The sequence below is a fragment of the Lepisosteus oculatus genome, chromosome 19 (assembly GCF_040954835.1).
Source record: "Lepisosteus oculatus isolate fLepOcu1 chromosome 19, fLepOcu1.hap2, whole genome shotgun sequence".
NCBI classification, from domain to species: Eukaryota; Metazoa; Chordata; class Actinopteri; order Semionotiformes; family Lepisosteidae; genus Lepisosteus; species Lepisosteus oculatus.
This window is the reverse complement of record NC_090714.1, coordinates 17,515,571-17,528,465: the sequence shown is the minus strand read 5'-3', so window position 1 is coordinate 17,528,465 and position 12,895 is coordinate 17,515,571. Positions and strand designations below refer to the sequence as shown.

General features: G+C 53.1%; 1 protein-coding gene and 1 long non-coding RNA gene across 6 annotated transcripts in view; one reads left to right on the top strand and one right to left on the bottom strand.

Annotated features, from left to right (window-relative positions):
* LOC107079010 (uncharacterized) overlaps positions 1–12,895 on the top strand; it is a 339,701-nt gene that overhangs the window by 2,771 nt on the left and 324,035 nt on the right. For all 4 annotated transcript variants that reach the window (XR_011182780.1, XR_011182782.1, XR_011182781.1 and 1 more), the window contains exon 2: positions 161–255. This is a non-coding gene — a long non-coding RNA (uncharacterized lncRNA). The remainder of the gene's footprint in view (positions 1–160; positions 256–12,895) is intronic.
* LOC102693711 (retinoic acid-induced protein 1) overlaps positions 1–12,895 on the bottom strand; it is a 37,487-nt gene that overhangs the window by 16,672 nt on the left and 7,920 nt on the right. The window lies entirely within an intron of this gene.

The window sequence follows — 12,895 nt, the reverse complement described above, 5'->3', positions numbered from 1 at the left end:
ACGGGCCTCCTGGAGCGACAGCAGAGTGATAGCCAGAGTCTGCGCTAATCAATGCTCTTGTATCGATTGATCTTGCCGGGTGGAAATGGAGTAGGGGGGGCAGCGTGTTGCATGTTTCCTTCCTCAGTGCGGTTTTCCCTCTTCCCTCCTCGGCTTCCAGGCTGGAGAGACAGACCGGATCAATCCGGACGGACAGCGCTGCGGATCTGGCTCCCGATCCTGTCAGCGAGAAGCCCAGGGGACCAGGGCGGAGGGGTAGGGACACGTTGAGCCGACGCGTATGCCAGCTCCACCTACCCCAGGCTTTTACGGGACAGAGCGGATGAGCTGCCTGCCATCAGCTGCTCTGCGGGCAGCCGCCTCTGTGCTCCGCGCTGTTTTGTAGTTCCCTTTGCCTCCTACATTTCAGCAGCTGCTCTGCATTAAGAGCTCACTGCTCCCAAAGTGCAGCGTGTTCGCCAGACACCAGTGTATCCCTGTTGATAAGAAGGCTGTTCCGGGAATGGGAAGGAGGGGAGGGGAGGAGAACTTGACTCCTGCATTTTCTGTGGTGCTCCAGGAACGGTGCTCATCTGGCTTTGTCCAGGTGACCAGCATGAGCAGCATGTTAGCAGACGCTTCGGATTTTTTGTCGTTGACATTTCTGTCCTCCCCCTCCCACTTTGCTGGTACTTCCAGTGCGCTAATTGTCACTTCAGAACACAAGGCTGCAACACAGAGTGCTTTAAATGCTGAAACCTGGCTTTGTTGACATGGAGCCGCTGAGCAGGAGAAAGTGTGGCGCGCTCCCTCTGTCTTCCCTGCGGCGCGCTGGGCTCTGTGTCAGTCTGAGCCGTGCAGAGAGCCCTGGGCACCCCCAGCCTGCGCAGCTGCTTTCACTGAAATTGCCTGTGCGGGAGTCAGAAAGCTTTACTTTCTGAAAGCATTCCTTCAAGATCAATTCTTGTGTGTGCGCGTCTGAGCCTTTTTAACTCTGGCTGGGTTAAAAAACAACCCAAACCTCCTTTGTTATTTTTAATCGCGCTTCCTCGAGGAAGGAAATCTAATTGTAAAAAGGCTGGGCAGGCAGGCGCACGCGCAGAGGAAACAGGTTTTCGGGTGTCAGTCGGGTTGGTGTTTTATAGGGGAATTAAAAAAATCAGTGCAAGATGTTCCTTTCTGAAGCACAATCCATATGGCAATTTGATTTGGGTCAAGTGGACCTGAGCCAGAGAGATTATAATTGGTGCTGTTGTGGCAGGTAGGAGTCTGGGTTTAAAGAGAAGACATATGCACTGGAAAAAAAAAAAAATGCCTAGGATGTCTTGCAGTGTCTGTGCCTGAAGAATGTGTTTTGCAGCTCAGTATGCAGGACCACATAAACAGAGAATGCACTACAGGCTGGAGCAGTCCCCTGGGACAGCAGGTGTCTTCGTAAGGCTGCTCTCTAGTCTAAGCTGCTGGCAGAAAGCTGTGCTGCTGCAGGGCTGAAGGGCTCCGGGAGCTCCAGCTAGGCTCCTGCTCCGAACCGGGAGTGGATTACCGAAATCAGCTGATTATGCAAAGTTCTTTTTATCAAGCATGCTGGTCGGGGGAAGACGAGTCATGTGGCACTGGTGTGCACTGTAGCTAAAGCTGTTTTGTAACTGGAAGAATGAGCTGGAAAAGCTTGAGTCAAGTCCTACGCTCCAGTGAAGCAAAGGGAATTTATTCTTTGATCAGGGTACCTCTGTGCATAGTTGTATTCCTACAGAGTTTATTCTGGGTATCATTACTGAACTCTTCCCTCGGAATGAATTTGAGCATGAAGCCTTCTTTTTCCCTTGCACGTTTTTTTTTCTTTAAACACAATACGTTTGGGGGGGGGGGGAAGAAAGAACTTCCTGAAACACAACCCCCTTAGCTTTTGGTTGTATTATCCGAAACCCACTGCAGGCAGACTTTATCAATAATATTGGCCAAGCGAGGGGCCTGATGACACGAGTGTCTGTGAGGCTGTGTGCTTCGGTGCTCCCAGTAAGGGCACAGTCATTCATTTCTCCCCGTGAGGCGGACAGGTTTGCTCTCATTCCCGCGCCGCGCTGTGCTGCGGTTCGGTTTGGCCGGCTGGTGAAGCAGAGTGTTCGCAGTGTCACTCACAGCCGACCCCCCCAGCGCCTGCGACCCCCCCGGCTCAGCGTGTCGCGCCAGGTCTTCCCAGCGCCCCTCCCGCCACCTCCGCGCTGGCCACCTCCACCCCCAGCCTCCGCCTGTCTGACACACAGATTAACCTTTCACACACCCCCCGCGACCCCTGTCACGCTGACATCGCCATAGCAACCCCGCCGAGCGTGTCTTGATGTACAGGCCCTCCCGGGCGCTGGGCAGGGTCTCGCACGACTGGCCCCCAGCTCACGGGGCCCGTGGGCAGCGATACCCTGGCATAGGTGGGTAATAACCTGCAAAAACAGAAGTTCTCCCTGATCGGGCTGGGGGGTGGGGATAAAAAGAGTGGCTTGGTCGCGCGATGCAGAGACGAGAGCAAGAAGAAATGAAGGCTTTGCAGATCTCCAGGCCTGGGCGTGCGTCTCCCTGCTCTGTAGGCTGTACCCTCTACAGGTGGGGATGTTCTTTTTTACTGGGGCATCTTTAGATGTCGGGCTCCCACAGCACCTCAGAAGGTGCCCTTGATGTTCCTGATCTGCTGCGTTCGAGCGAGATCTGTGTTCTGCTTCCCAGCGGTGTTGCTTTCACCTGAGCATGCACGGGGATTTGGAGAAGACAGTCGTGAGTTATTAGACTGTCTGACATTAAGAGGGCCTCTGGCAGTGAGACATTGATGAGATGTATGAAGTAGTGCAGGGAAAAAGGAGCATCCTTCAGCAGCCGAGAGAGGGAGAAGGGTATATTTTATCACAAGGGCTTCACTTTTTTTTTCCTTTCTTTGGCAAGGCGCCTTTCCACTAATAAACACGGGCAGCAAACTGCGGCTCTGGTGTGATGCGCTTGTGGTTGGGGCTTGTCACAGGTTTGCTGTGAATCGAGAGACCTTTCCGCACGTACGCAGCCTGTGAAGCAATCCGCATGCAAGTGTATCCTGTCTTACTGTAGGTAGGGCTGCGTCAGAGGGGGGGGCCATTTATCAAAGCTTATGGCTTGCTGTCATGTGTCACGCGGGGGACAACATACAGCAGAGGGAGCGTTAATGCAGAAAAATGCATCTGCCATAAATAGTTAAGTTTCTAGAGCAGGCTTGTCCTGGCAGGGCATTCGCGATTTTGAGACCGCGGGGTTACACATGAAGAATCCCCGTGCCTCTCGGTCCTGGTGGATCACTTTTATAGTGTCTTTCCCACACGCTGCCGGTTAGAAAGAACCACCTGCAGCCCCTCGTCAGCCACGTCAGCGGTTCCCATTCAGCCTCCGAGTGACCCGACTGGCGGTGTTTGTGCAGCCGCAGGAAAGCCGGATGGAGGGGGGCAGTTAGGGGACTGTTCTACCCACTGGCCCTGCCGGGATACTCGGCCTCATGGGGAGCTCCTGCCCAGCTGCGTGTCCAGACGTGCAGGCGGTGAGTGGAAGAGCTGCTGCCCCGGTCTCGACCAGCTTCTCGTTCGTCTGACTCGTCTGCTGGCTGTCAGAGCTGTTGGACGTTGCAGGGGGACGGCGGCCCCGCAACACGCTGAACAAGCTTGATTTTGTACACTTCCCACCGGCAAATGCTGCCGGATATTTTCCATTTCATGTGTTTTTCCGCTCTGTGCTTCACCCAGAGGGAAGCGAGGGCCCGGCAGCTCTGGGAGGTCTCTGCGCTGGTCACGTCGTGCCCGTCCCGGCGGCCGCTCGGCTGTTTGCGGGGTCAGATCGCGTGACGGGACCGGCAGCTGGTCTCATCGCGTGTCCGCGGCACACGGGGCGTCAACCACCAGCTCTCTTTTCCATTTCCGCAAAGGCCCGAGCTTCCCCAGAGAATCCTTCTGTGCTGTTCTGTCGGAAGGCGTCGCTGCGCTGGAGCTCGTGCGCCCCGGTCTGGGGTCACCGCCCTGGCGGGGAGGGCCCCAGGTCAGAGAGGGGTCATGAGGGCGATGAAGGCGGGGGGAGGACTGACGTCGCTGTGCGGTTCATGGCTCAGGGCTGGGGGACGGGGGACGGGGGCGAGCTGGGGGACGGGGGACGGGGGACGGAGCGAGCTGGGGGACGGGGGACGGGGGACGGGAGCGAGCTGGGGGACGGGGGACGGGGGCGAGCTGGGGGACGGGAGTGTCTGGCAGGAGAGAGTAGCGCTCCTCCTCGGAGCCGATGGAAAGTCACAGTGAAGAAGCACCTCCGGCTCCTCAGCCTTTTCCTTTGCCAAGGAGGACCTGGACCAGCTCATGCCTCCCAGACGCAGCCGCGTGCCGTTATTACATTAGCCTGCCTAAATGCCTCTAGTTTCCCTAATTAAACTTTAATATCCAATACGGCGAAAATTACCTGCGACATAATTGACCGTAGCCGCAGTTAAGTGTCTCAGAACCGAGGGCGAGCTCAGGGAATGAGACACAAGGTCAATTATTTGGCAGGAAATGCCCTCTGTGGAGGACGCTCGTGCTGCTGCTGTTCAGAAAGTTCAGAAATCGTTGTCTTTTGTTTATGAATCGTCACCCGGGTGCCTGCTGGCTGCTGGTCGTGCCCGGTGCAGTCGCCCGGTGGCACCCAGCCACTTCACTAGCTCCCAGAAACATTCAGGATCGCTGCGTCTCCTTCATTCCCACTCCTTGTGCACATGTCTGTTTTCCAGTGACCCCACTTGGGTCTGCTCGTGCCGGGGCAGGGGGAGAGGGCGCTGGGCCCCTTCGCCGTGCGGCTGGGGAATTCCGTTCAGGGCCCTTCGGTCACACGCACGAGCTTGAGGTAGAGAAGCGCCGGGGATCGCCTTCACTGCCGTTACCTCCTTCCTCCTCCTCCTCCTCCCCTTCCTCTCCGAGCTCCTAAGCCCGGTGAGCGGAAGGCGTGAGCAGTCGTGCGGCGGGCCGCGCTGGGATGTGAAGTTTGGGGGGCAGCTGCTGCGAGCCCCAGGGTGGCAGGTTGTGCCTCTGTAGCGCCGACACTCCCTGATCATTATTCCTCCTGGTGTCACGGAGAGCCAGGCTCAGACAGGAGGCTTGTAATGAAACGCTCTAGTCTGGCACTCAGATGAATGACATTGCTCCCAGAGAGGTGAGCTGAACTGCTTATCACCGATCCGCAATAGGATTTCCATTCACCAGCAGCCGCCCCAAATCAGGTGCTCAACAACCAGGCTCATGAATATCTTATTGGAACCTGGGAGGCACAGCAGGTTTCTCCTGGGTCATTTGCATACTCGGACTCATTTGCATATATATGAGCATCCGAGTAATGGATTTGTTTTAAGGAGATATGCTGGCATCTATTGATGAAAGCCTGAGCCCTTTCAGGCTGCATTGTAAGGTTCAGCGTGTCAGCCTTAACAGGGGCTGAATTGGCTCTCTCATCCGTGTGTCTCTCCCGCTCACTCACACACACTCGCTTGCTCAAGGCAGGCCCAGGTAAACCCTTGTGCTAAAGCAGTTCTTTTCTCCTGCCTCCCTAATGCAAATCCGAACAGCGGCAACCAGCAGCGTCAACAGAAGCAGCTGCATGTCTGAGCAGGCTGCCGTCTCGTTATACAAGCCTCCATTCCGCCGCCTCCACAGCTGGCTCTGTGTGGCTGCACTTCACTGTTCCTCAGTTCAAACACGCTGATTCGCTGTGAAGCTTTTTATCGCTCCCCCCTCCCCCCCCAGCTGGGTCAGGCGCAACACCTCCAGGAATGACAGCTCCTGCCCCCTGCCTATCCTCTCCGTGCTGCACTGAAGCTGTAACGGGGGGAAATTTGCCATGTGCAATGCGCACACTATACACTCCCTACTCGAGAAGCAAGCAGTGCATTTAAGGATGCGAAAACGAACTTTTTATTCCATCAAACGCCCTGTACAGAAGCTGCTTCCATCAAGGCAAAACACAATTAATATCTACCTTTTCCAGCCGTAAAACCACAGAGGCCTTCCTTCCTTCTCCGCGCCCCACTGAGCCACAGCCAGTCCTAATGGCCTCATCGCATTAGGAATAATAACCCTCGCCTCTGACCCCGGCCTCGGATCTGAACAATTTGTGTCTGCAGGAGGTGAGATTACAGCAGCATTGGGGAAGCAGGAGAGGACACCCATTATTCAAACAGAGAAAGTCTTCTGCGCGGTGTAGTCGGAGCGCCTGCGTACTCTGGCTGCAACTCATTGATTCATTCTCACCTCCAGCCAGCATTCATTAGCGGCCGCATTAGGGGGAAATCATTCCTCATCTGCGCTGGCACGGCTCGCACAATTAGCCCATTTCAGTCTACAGGGACAAGACAAGAAGCGTTTATTACCGATGCATCTAGCAGCTGAACGCATTTGGGGCTGGAAGTGCACAGGGCTAGGAAATGCTTGATTGAGCTTCGCTCTGCTGACAGGAAGCATTATTTTAGCTTACGGTGTTTCTCAGATACGGTTGTGTGCATTTTCTTCCCTTCCCAGAGCTTGTCACAAACATACCGCTGCTGCGTTCCCGGCTGCGTCACATGTTTATGAGGAGCCTGGCCTGGCTGGGAGAAAGTTCCTGGCGATTGATCTTCAGTGCATCTCTTCACAGGGGCACTGAGAAGAAACAGCCTCTCGCTGCGAGGTGATTAATAGGCAAGAGAAGGCAGAAGAAGCGCTTTTTGCAAAGGTTGAGCCTTTATAATTACAGAACGATTTTATCCACAATGCTATGGAAAACATTGTAAAGAAAAAAAAGGCAGCGATTGCCATTTCAGCTGGGAGGAATGAAGGGTCTTTCTCAGACGACCTTGCATCCTGGAATTTATTCAGTGTTTAGCTGGAAACACTGCCTAATGAACCCATCCTCCTTCCCTCTCTCGCTCGCTGATAATGGGAAATACGATAAATATAGCCAAGCCTGGCCTCACAGCTTTCAGTACGGTGGGGGCAGAGAAAGAATTGTTTATAATCACAATGGAGGGATGCAGGGACTTTTTGAAGTGCACTTTAATATGTTCTGGGAAGGTTGTGTGAGAGAGAAAGGAAAGACGACAATACAGAGGCTTATTATTAATGCAGCAGGGAGCACTTGTGAAATAGGGCACCAGCGAGGAGGCTGCAGAGAGCAGGCCTGTGTCTCCTCGGGGGAGGCTGGGCCAGGAACTGCGTTATTTTTAGCAGGGTGACTCTGGTGCTAACCTCTCAGGTATTCCTCAAAACTACTTTTTTTTTTTACTTTCCTGATTTATATTGAAAAAAATAACATTTCCCAACCTGCACTTGCATGGTTTTCTTGTCTAGAAACGGGCTCGCTATTTTTAGTGGCGCACACGGTAGAGATTTCCTGCGGGCCCCGCGCGGTGGCGAGAGAGCACCCGGGGGCCTTTCTGTCTGGGGGCTGAGCTGGGGGTCGCCCCTCTAGCCGGCGCGCAGCCCCGGAAGCCCCCTGGACGCGTATCGGTTCTGAGTGCGGGGCCCCTCCGCCGGTGTCAGGCAGGCCTGAGCCTCTCGCAGGGGGGAGAGATCTGCAGTGGAGGGGGGCTGCTGGGTTTGTGCTTGGTCAACCCCTTGACTTAAACAGCCTGACATCTCCCATACACCGCCTCCAGACACCGCGACATTGACATCAACATACTCTAGCAGTTGACGGGAGAGGTTTTTCTGTTTAACAGTGTCTGCCGGCCCACTGACGTGCTTAGCTCAATTTGCGTTTTCGCTTCAGCGGTTGAGCAAAGCTGGGTTCTCCGTCCCCGTCCTCCCCCCACCACCGCCGCCACTCCACCTAACACCTAGCCCAGCCCTCCCCTCTTTACCCTTTCATCTCTCCTTGCCTTCCAAGCGTTTTATTAGTGCAGATACAGTCTTTTCAGGGGCTGACATTTCCAGCAGTGTCTCTGGGAGGCTGCGGAAATGATGATTCTGGCGTCAGATCAATAGCGGCTCCGCGAGACGGGATCTCACAGCTGTTCTGGGGCTGCGCGGCTTCGCGGCTTCGCGGTGTGGCTCAAGCGTGCACACTGGCCAGAGATAAACAAGTGTGCTCGCCTCTCCAGGGAGGTAACCATGGTTACTGCAGAGCTCATTTTAAGCTGCCTGTCCTGGAGGCAATATAATAACAGGTTTCAAGGCCAATGTCACTTTTTTTTTCTTTTTAAGAAGGAAGGAAAGAAAATCAGGCTTTTATTGATAAAGTGATGAGACTTACCACACACACACACCGTGTACACAGGCACCCACGAGCTGAGGAAACTGTGCTGGATGTGTGCCAGTCATTTAATAGCCAGAATATTTTGCTCGCTTTGCTAACAAGAACATTTGAGCCTCCTCTCTGTTAAAAATTATGGAAAAGACGGTAATGAGAAATGTTTTACTAAAAGGTGATGCTGCTCTTGTCTCTCCTTGTTTATTTCTTTTGAGGACGGGAATGGAGCTGGAGAAGGGCAGGGGGGGCGGTGTGTGTGTATCCTGACAGAGCCACTTAGGGCAGTTCTTCCTTCTGTAGCTCTGTCTCCTTGGAAATACGTGAACAGTTTTAATGAGCGCTCTGTCCCAGAAGTGTTGTAATGCTCCCAGCACGATCCCCCTTATTACCAGTTAATAGATAGAATCGTGGAAGAAGCCTCCATTGTGTCGCCGATGACTGCAAGCTTGCAAAGCTTCTAAATAAGAACTAGAAGGGAAGAAAGTGATTGAGGAGGTTGCGTGCCGAATGGATCCTGTAGATGCTGCAATTTCCTTATTAATGCATGCCTATATCCTTGCTCCACTAATCCATACAAACACACACACACACACCTACCCGCTCCTCTGCATGCTGTATGTAAAGCGCGAGGGATCGAAGGGGAGGGGTGACACAGAGAGTACATCTTTAATCTACCACTCAGGAGCTGCGTCCTGGCAGCCGGGAATGGGTGGAAGCAATAACCCACAACGTCCTCCTGACAGGCGATAGAAACGTGCTCTGAAGACGAGAGTAATCTAGCCCAGCCGAATGTGCCGGGGAAGTGTTAAAACTGCCTTCATTAACCCATACATCACTGAAATGGCATTGATCGGTCTAGATTGGCCTTGGGGGGTGACTACGTGTGTGTGCGTGTGCGAGAGAGAGAGAGGCGGCACAAGCCCTCCGACTGGGAGGCAGTCTACTTCCTCACGGAAAGACCTTCTGGGATTTTTAGCAGGGCACAGTCTCCGAGTATGTCACGCCTTCACTTAGGCTACCGACTTCGGGTGCTTGATTATTTTGCAGCAGTGATGGCCTCTCCTGCCCGTTAAGACTCAATCCAGAACCCAGGCGCACACAAGCGCTACACAAAGGGAGACGCTCCCCCACATCACACACAGCCCCCTCGCCCAACTGAAGCAGCGGGCTCTAGGCTGCAGAAGGGATTTTATTGACTTCCACACAGGCGTGAAGTTGACGTGACTCTGCTCCGCGAGCTTCACACTCTCAGGCAGCCTCTGCATGTGAAAAGTTCAGCTAAGACTCAGGGCAGGCAGGGTTCCATTCAATATCTTTCAGTAATTAACTTTCGCTCAGCAGAGATGTGAGGAAGAAAGGGCTCCAGAGGGATGAGCTCATGGTTGCCCCCCCCCCCTTCCTTTCTGTTCTCTGAAGGAAGAATATTCCATAAAGCCACGGAAAGCCCGATTCTTAGACTGATCAAAAAAATGAGCCAGACTGAACTGGAACGCGGGGATGCGCTTTCAGGGACTGTGTCCAGCTCCTGTTTCGCGGACAGCTGAAACCCGAGAGCAGCGGAAGCGAGCGGGACCGGCCGGGTTTGGTTGGACCGGAAGGGCGCCGCGGCGGAGCTGGGCCACGCACCAGGGGGTCTGGGAAGCGAGCGGGGCCGGAGAGCGCGCGGAAGGCGAGCCGCTGTGCGCCGAGGTGGCCGAGACGGCGGGCGGAGGGAGCTCTCGGCGCTGCCCCTGCGTGGTGGGGCTCGGGCTGAGAGTCTGGGGCTGGTCAGGGCCGATCAGTGTGCAGAACTGCAAAACCAGTCATGAAGTGGGTGTGAAGAACCAAAAGATAGGGAATCAGTGGCGTGGCTGCCTGGCGAGAACATGTCAGAAAGTGTAAATGTTAGTGATGTGATCCCTGGTGGATGTCCACCGATATTCGAACATGTGCTCACCTTCCCCTCTACCGCTGACAGCTACATGTTCTTGTTAGTGGATGACTGTTTTTTCCCTAGCAGTGGATGTATAGCAGTAGAGTGGAGTTATAATGTTTGCTTCCCAGGGAGCTGTTATCCTTGACAATCAGAGCTGCCCTAAATTCGGTCCCCTCCTGGAGGACAGTGGCGGAGAATGGGGTAGGACGTCAGGTGACACTAAAGGGGTGCAGAGCATACAAGATCACCGTGGGGCTGCACTTCACTGGAGGATGGAGTGGGTCCCCTCCTTTATGTGAAGACCTGCGGGATGAAAGATGCTACATGCATGCAAAGAATTATGATTTGTAGTTTATTGTCTGGGTGTTCCTGATTAGGGCACTGCTGACTTATTTGTAGAGTTTCTCTCTGGCGTTGGGGAAAGTTGAATGAATCATTTTTGGAATACAAATGGCTTTCAGGCACTGTTGACTTCAGAGACTCTTACCCCAGTCTGATTCTACTGGTGTTGGTTAAAATGTTCTCTATATTTCCGAGATGAATATGAACTAATAAATATTAAGACATAAGGTGAACTGTCCTTCTTCAGAGACTGAATTTTGTCTTAGTTTTTGGTCTGATTTTACTGTCGGTATTATTGCTATTATTACTAACTTAGATACATTACTGTACTGTACATGACATGTACTGGGACACAAAATGAGCATTCGAAGTAAAACGCCTTGAGATCTGAGTAATACAAACTTGGTGCGTTATTTATTAAATAGACTCCAGTCTGAGTTTTAACCATTGCTGGGGTTAAATGTTTTGGCAACACAACAATCGCATTTAGCAGAAAATAAGGTTGGACCCCACTTGTGGAAGTCTGGTCTCTGCGAACCCGGTGCATTGTTTGTAAGGACAGGTGTGATTTATCACTTTTAATGTCGGATTTGCGTGGGCATCCTCAGCAGATCTGCCCTGTTTCATCATTAGCGCTTGTGTCAGTTGATATCCCGTTAAAAAAATCGAATACAGGATAATTAGAAACAGAAGCAAGGATATTCCTTTTCCAGTTCTTTAAATTAATTTATTCCTGCCTGATTCTTTAGTAAAAGGTACTGACTTATTTAATTACGCATGTAACTGTGTGGTTGGAGCTGCAGGGAAAGACGGAGAGACAGGACGAGCCTTTTTTCCCCAGTCGCCTGCTCTTCCTTCCTTCTCTCCTTTATGAGTGAAAACATCAAAAACAATAGTGGAATATCAGCAGTTAACCCTGGCTGGGGAAGTAACATATGCACGCGCCCGGCATAAATTATCAGGTTAGGGAGAGAGAGAGCTGCAGAGCAAGAGTGGCAGGCTGTCTGTGCGCAGGGATCAGCGGGATGAGTTGTGTGATCTTGTGCAGGGGGAAAGGCAGGGGGCATGCTGTTTCTGCAGCAGTGAATGGTGCCCTCCCATCACGCAGCCTGCCAGCCTCCCCGCCTGGCACAGCCACCACACACAGCACATTCACTCAGCCCCTGCCATCTCCTTCGTTTTCACTCCAGAGTCGGGAGGGAGGGAGGGAGGCAGAGTGAGATTTCTCCTGTTACTCTTGATTTGCCGTGCACAATTAGGGGGGCTGTGGACTCGGTTGTGTGCCAGAGCTATGACCTGCACAGGCTCCCCAAAGCATCTCATCGCCTCTTGAGTTTTTTTCTGGAATTGTGGGACTGTGTGTAACTGGTGGGGTGTCGGTAATCCGGCTGTGGTTCCGCGTGATTGAGCAGGGCTCCTGTGGAATTCCTAGTTGCCTGGAGCAGATCCATCCCCTTCCCAGCTCACCCGCTCTCCCATCCTATCTGCGGAACGGCCGATGGCCCGTGTGAGTCTGGAACAGGCTGAGGGATTTCTAAACACACGTGTCCCTGGTCCATGATTACTCTTAATTGCTGTGAAACTGTGTTGGAGCTGCAGGAGAAGGACCTCACTCAGCTGCTGGAGCTGCCTCTGCACACGTGTGTGTTAAGTAAGGGCCCTGTCTTATCTCATCAGATGCATACCTCAGCATGACTGGACCCTGCTCTGCTTTCTGATTGTTGTGCATAAATATTTAATGCTGCAGGGATCCTGCGAGACGTACTGCATAGGTGTTTTTTTTATTGTTTCCCCCGTAAAGACGAGCATTAGAGGATCGGATGCTGATGCAGAAGCCTGCTGTGGCGCCTGCCTGGCCCCCTCGATTATGGCCGTTCATTTATCTCGGGTCTAAATTTCACTTCAATCATGTCGCTTACTGGGGACGTGATCAGACAGCGAAGTGCTTCCTGCTTTCTAAGGCTTTGCTCAACCCCCTCTCCTCCTCCTCCTCCTGCCCCCTCTCCTCCAACAGCCCAGCACAGCCAGCATCACCTCTGTCTCTCCCTGTTCCCCACCTTTCCAGCCTGCCTCCGCTGGGGGGGGTGTGAGGGGGGAGGAGGCGTTGCTCTGGTGTTCAGACCTGCATTGCGAAGCAGGGCTGACTGCTCTGTGCACACTCTGCATGGGAGGTGCAAGACACACTCAGGAGAATTCGAGGAACTTGCAGTAAAGACCCCGCGCAAACGGCTTTGCTGATTTATATGTTAGTGGAGGATGTTTGTTGGATGTTGATTCCTAATGCGGCCTTCTGTGCAGAATCAGATGATCCTCCAATGCAAATACTGCTCAGTGAACAGTGCTAATGTCGCTTTTCTTAATGCTTGAGTCCCACACTTTAACCTGAACACACAATAAGTTTGATTAGGTGCTTTT